This window comes from Vigna radiata, chromosome 8, assembly GCF_000741045.1.
Source record: "Vigna radiata var. radiata cultivar VC1973A chromosome 8, Vradiata_ver6, whole genome shotgun sequence".
In the NCBI taxonomy this organism is placed as follows: Eukaryota; Viridiplantae; Streptophyta; class Magnoliopsida; order Fabales; family Fabaceae; genus Vigna; species Vigna radiata.
The window spans coordinates 11,777,560-11,784,782 of NC_028358.1; positions in this window are offsets into that span (position 1 = coordinate 11,777,560).

Below are 7,223 nucleotides of genomic sequence, written 5' to 3' on the forward strand. Positions count from 1 at the left end.
GAGTTTTGTTAGATAAACTCAAATTTTAGAGATTTGTTATTTTATTAGTTTTGGGTTTAGTAATATTTGGTTTGATTTTATTTGAGATAATATAGATATAGGTGGTTTTGATTTTAAGTAAGTTGATATTTTATATTCAAATTTTATTATTTGTACTTGGCCCAAGGCCCTTTTTGCACCTATTTAAAGGTTGCTAAGGTTTAATAAAAATTACCCACAATAGATTGAAGAGTAATATTATTTGTGTGAATCACTTTATTTTTTAACACAAAACACAATTATTCATAAAACTAAGATAAAAGAAAGGATTAAGCAAGTTAGAAACTATAAGAGTTGACTTTGCAACTAAAATTATGCTTAAATAATGATAAGAATTAGCATTATCATATACCTCTTCATGCTTTTTCCTTCAAAGTTAGCCTAACCTCCTAGAAAGACATTTATCCAAGACTCAAGCCACCAACATCTTCATCTCTTCATCTTTATTTGTTTTCGGTACATCCATATCCTTACATGGAGCCTACCCTTTAAAGAGCTTCATCAACCCATTTAGAAGATTATCTATATTGAATAAGCCTCTTAAAACAATCCCCTTCATCACCTTGCGTTTGGTGCTACTCCTATGACCGCCCTACCAATTTCTTCCATTCGACCACCTCTCCAAAAACAAAGTCATTTTTATTACTGCTATATTTAAGATGATACTTGTATACCAAATTGTTTTTGTTTAAAGAAGTTATAAATAACAAAGAATATATATAACTCCTTTTGAAATCATTTTTAGTTATTATTAAAAGTCTTGTTTACAGTAGAAATAACTTAGTATAGCAGTATCAACTTAAATAAATAAAAATATTAAAAATGAATAAAATTATGGTTAACTTGATTTATGTTAATTTCATTTATTTTTAATATTTTTGGTGTCAAATAATGTAAATAATACGTATGTGAATCTAAAAAAATATTTAATGCGTCAAAATAATTTCACACAATTGAATTAGAAAACATATATTTATTTACTTTTAAAGTTTAAAAATTAAATTAAATTTAACTTTGAAACAAAACTTGAAGACATATATAATCTTAAGAAATATTATGTTTTGGCACCACTTTTCATAATAAATAAGATTGATTATATAACTATTTTTTTAATAGAATATTATATTATAGTAAAATATTAATTCAGTATGGATGTAGAGTAAATATAGAAATCAATTGTTGGGCCAAGGAAGCAGGTGTTATTTATAGGTTGATATATAAAAGAAAGTGTCTTTCTTATGTCTCTTCAGCACACTACCTTGAGCTCAGCCATGGAAAGCTAGGGATAGAAGGCGAAACTACAGAGTTAACTCATTGATCGTATCCATTCACATCGTACTTTCTAGACAGACCAGACAAATAAAAGCCATATTTTCTCACTTCACTTCTCATTTTATTTTATTTTTTTAATTTGGTTTAATAGGTTTCGGAGGTCCCTATATTTGGAGGTTTGTTTCAATTGGGTCCTCCAATTTTTTAAGTGATCAATTAGGTTCCTAATTTTGTCAATTTAAAATAAAAGTCTTTCTGTTAAATGCAGTTAACGCTGTGAAGTTTTTGAACATGTGACACGCTGACGCTTTCCGGTGGCATCGTTTAAGTGCATAGGTGGATTATAAAAGGGTGAAATCCCTAAATTATAAGGGTGTATTTGAAGGTTAAAAGGGATTTCACCCTTTTATAATTTACCTATGCACTTGAAACGATGCCACCTAGAAGTATTAACGTGTCACATGTTCAAAAACTTCACGGCGTTAACTGTATTTAACGGAAAAACTTTTATTGTATTAAATTGACAAAATTAGGGACCTAATTGATCACTTTTAAAATTAGAAGATCCAATTGAAACAAACCCCAAATATAGGGACCTCCGAACCTATTAAACCTTTTAATTTACGTGCGTGTGTAAAAATCAAACTAAGAGAACCAATTTTTGGATGAATATTTCTCTAAAATGAAACAAAATTTTCACTCAAATGGTTAATATACAAATTTTAAACTAACCTAATCTTATAAAACTAATGTATAAGGTAAGATTTATATAAAAATTATATATCATAAATTGATGTTGAATACTATCCAAACAATTTTTAGGTGTATTTGGATTAAAAGATGACATGAAACCTAACAAGGGGCTAGGAATTGATTGGATTAACTAGCTGCATATTTAATGGCTAAATCTGACACATGAAACCAAAGGACCCCAAATAAGAGCTAGCTGGTCATTGGTAAAGTATGACTGTTGAAACTATAGGGAGGAAAAAGCTCGAGGGATTTGAGTTTTGGCGAGATAGAGATTACAGAACTTTTTTCCAGAATAACCCTTTTATTAAAATTCATATAAACCAATCTCTACTTTAATTATCTAATTTCTTAAAGAATTCTTTATCATCAATAAAAAATCAAATAAATATAACAAGATACTAAGAATATTCTTATAAGCTTGCATATCCAAGACAAGATTATCTACTATTATGTGGTAATTTGACATTTTACTTTTTCAAGTAACTTTCATTTTTACTATGATAGTTCACAAAATATTCTTACACAACACTTTAATTCTATAAGAATCAAATGTTAATTCAAAAAATTTCTTTAATAAATAATTTTTAACACTTTCGTCCTTTCATATAAATTTGTATTCACTCACTTCTTTTAGAAAAATAAGTTTAGATTAAAAGACGTCATCTGGGACTAGTGCAAAAACGTTGTTTAACGTCGGTTAATTTGGGCTTTTAACGTCACTTTTCCAACCGACGTCTATACGGGAGACGTCTATGTGACGTTGGAATTCATCCAACTGACGTCTATATACACGTCAGTTAACGATATCCACCGACGTCTATATAGACGTGCGCTTATACTCAAACCGACGTCTATTTACTCTATATAGACGTCCGCCTATTCCTAAACCGACGTCAACATGAATATTTAGAGGTTGTAAATGACACTAACCGACATCTATGTTCTTATAGACGTCGGACCATGCACTAACTGACGTCTAACAAGGGCGTTGTGTTTTAGTGCAGTTTTGATCCAGACTTTCAGTAGCATTGTGTAACACTCTCCTCTCGCTAGTTTCCCCACAGAAAAAGCTTGCGTCTTTTGAATCTTCTATGACATTCAACCCAAAACCGAACCTGGGTCCATGACTACTTCCCATTATTCAACCGCAAAGGAAAAAAATTATGGTGATAGGAGAACTAGACAAGGACCCAAGTTCCATTTTGGGTCGGAAGCCATAGAAAACTCAAAAGATCGCCACTCTTCTTGTGAGGCAGCAAGCAAAGGGAGAATGTTACACTATGTTACCCAAAGAAATGATCAAAACTGCACTAAAACACAACACAAAGAAAGCAAATTTTAATCAATTGAACGACAAGATAATCGATTAAAAACTAAAGAAAGTTTAAACGGTAAAGCATAAAGAAAAGTCATGCACCTGGGATGCAAGAGAGAAAAAAGAGAGGACGGAGAAAATAACATATTGAGAAACGACAATACAATGCCGCAAGAGATAAAAAGTACAGGTGCGCAAGCGAGTAAAAGAAGAGGAGAAGTAGAGAAAAAGGAGAAGAGATGAAGACGAGATCAGAAACTGAATGGTATGAAGAGTCTGCGGTCTATTTAAAATGAAATAGGGTGTCGGTGTTTCACGGGATCCGACGTCTATGAAGCTGAAAAGATTGACGTTTTGGTTTCCTGTCAGGGTAGTTCACGTCGGTGCCCCTCACAGCCGACGTCTAAAACCCTCGAATTTGGTGAAAATACAGGAACTTAGACGTCGGTGCCCCTCAGAACCGACGTCTACATTGAAGAATTTTTGTCTTCCCGCCTTCCAGACAAGCCTTAGACGTCGACGTTTGACTACGTGACGTCTAATTTCTTGGGAAATTAGGTGAACAACATTAATTGTTGCCCAGTCGACGTCGCTTTTTCACGGGATCCGACGTCTATTCGACGTCTAAAGCTGAACCGGTTGACGTTTGATTTCCTGTCAGTGACGTAGACGTCGGTGCCCTTTCTAGCCGACGTCTAAGCTCTTGGGAATTTGATGGGCAACATTAATTGCAGCCTAATAGACGTCGGTCCCCGTGAACACTGACGTCAATGGACTGTCTTATCACATACCTTAGGCAATTGGACGTCAGTTTGCGGCAGGTGCGACGTTTATGATGTCATAGACATCGCCGGACATCGAAACTGACGTCTAGTTTTCCAATTTATTTATGATAATGCCACCGTGCAGTGATAGATTTCGGATTTTCACGAAACCGACGTCTAATGGGTGACGTTAAACAGCGTTTTTGCACTAGTGTGGTTTAAATACAAATTATAATATATAAATATTATTTTTTGTATTTACTTGTGATTAATGTCTAAGTTTTGATTTGTACTAATGTGAATCTTGTTTCAACATTTGTTTTAAGATTCTTAAAGATAATATAATTTCTAAGTACATATATCTCATGATATAACAATATCTGAATTAAACCCTTCCACGTAACCTTAACTAAACCCTAACATTTAAATCCAAAGAAATGGTCCTTGTGATATTATGATGTAATAACAATACTCCAATCCCAATGTCACACAAATTTCAAATTTGGCTAGTCACCTTATAACACTCCATTAGAATACTACTAAAAAAACTTAGAACTTTTCTCCTATTTCAAAATAAACGTGTTTAGTAACTTGATACCACCATTTAAAATAACATAAACTAAAAAAATTTATTCACTTTATTAAAATATTCAAAATTCAATAAAACCACTCATCAATCTCAAAATGATACTCTTTTAACACACTTTCGAAAATCAATAAAATAAGTTCTTTTTTTTTTCAATAATCCCAAAGCTCCTTACTATTGGACATTGAAATCAACATTTACAATATAATTTTTTTCTTGTACAACATAGTTGTATGATCATCATAGGTGAAAATCACAACCACAAACATGTAATAGTAAACTTAAAACAAAATTTATATTATAACATAAACATTATACATTCAAAAATCACATCACCATCTCACCTAAACCATAACAATAACTCATCCAATATCACATCCATAGTGTTTATTGTATCTCCTAACAACAATAAACTCACGTGTAGGATTAACACAAAAGAATCAATCATTAACAATAACAAAGACCCTCACACATAATTACCATCCCAACTAGCTCAACTCTAGATCTAAACCAGCTCTTCCTTCCTACTCCCACAAAGTCCTAAAACATAGTCTAGTTTGCACAATTACTCCTCGAGTCTTACAACGAAGTCCAACACTAGTAAAGTTATGTCACCACCTCCGTTAATCTTCTTGAAAATACAATTTTAAGGTCAGCTCCCAGAGCCTCCTTTCCTCTTGCTAATATTTCTACACTTCTCAACCACCATCTCAACATCCATCCCAAGTGTAGGTTGATGACATATACAATCCTTCCTTAACTAGTAGGTCCTTCCCACCAAAATTTCACTACATATTTGTTCGAGCATTCAAACCTACACAGGATATTTTGGAGAAGTGCTACCTTATTCTGGTCGGGCCTTGTTGCAAAGTTTACATGTGGATAAATCCAAACCTTTCAACAGACTTCCAAACCCCTTTTTTCGCTTGAAAATTTGTAAGTGTAAAAGTCCATGTTGCAAATGTAATTAATGAAAGGTGAACCTTCAAAGAAGTAATCAATCAGATTTTCTCTTAAATATAGAACTAATATAAAACTAGCAATGCTCCTTTTTTTAAATAACAGGAAAACTCTAGAAAGCGGGAGGAGGGGAGGGCTAAATAGAGTTTGAAAAACTTTTCGCAATTATTACTATAGGCTGTTTGCAGGGGTTAAATGGTCTGCAGACAGTATTGAACACTTAAGGATTTTCGAAAGTATTTAGAAACACAACAAAAGAGAGCAAAGATGAAAACTTGTTTTTATACTAGTTCACTCCAAGTTCCAACTAAGATGCCTACAGTTCTTCTTTAAGCACCCTTAAAGTGTTTCATTAACTTTAAAAAGTTACAACGAGTTTCACCACTCTTAGCTTTTCACTAGCCAAACTGACTAAAATTGTTTAACTATCTCGAGTTAAAAAAAACCAAGAGTTTTAAATCACTTCTGATTATCCAAAAACAACAAAGTTGTTTTTTTAATAGGAAGTAGAATTTTTGTCAAATAATCAATGTCTCCTTTAATTATCCACATGTACCCTTGTTTGAAAACAATTATGTATCATCAATAAAAAATGAAATAAATATAACAAGATATTATAATGTTCTAACCCTTATATAAGTATGGAGATACAAGGTAAGATTATCTACTATTATGTTGTAATTTGGCATTTTACTTCTCCAAGTAACTTTCACTTATATGTTAGTTCACAAAATATCCTTACACAACACTTTAGCTCTATGAGATGAAAATGTTAATCCAAAATATTTATTTAATAAATCACTTTTAACACTTTCATCATTTCATACGAATTTTTTGTTGACTCATATACAAAGAACTTAACTAATTCATTTCTATAAACAAAAAAAAAGTTTAGATTGAAAGATGTGATCAAGTTCAAATATCAATTATAATATATAAATATTTTTTTTGTATTTACTTGTGATTAATGTCTACGTTTTGATTTGTACTAATGTGAACACTCTCTCACCATTTGCTTTAAGATTCATAAAGATAATACAATTTCTAAGTCCATATCCTATAATATAGCCACTGACAAACCTTTCAACATAATTATCTTTAGAACTAAGCCTTAATATTTTAAATCAAAAAACTATCCTTACGATATTATGATGTACTAATAATACTTGGATCCCAAGAAATTCCAAATTTGGTTAGCCACCTTATAACCCCTATTAGGATACTACTAAAAAAACTTAGAATTTTTCTCCTATTTAAAAATAAAATAAAATTTAGTAACTTGATACCACCATTCAAAATAACATAAATTAAAAACTTTTATTCACTTTATGAAAATATTCAAAATTCAATAAAATCAACGTCACAAACAATCATTGATCACATCATTCTCAAAATGATACTTATTTAACACACTTTCGAAAATAAATAAAAACAAGTTTTGTTGCTCCATAATCATAAAGCTCCTCATTATTGAACATCGAAATCAACATTTACAACATAACTTGCTCTTATATAACAAATTCATACGATCATC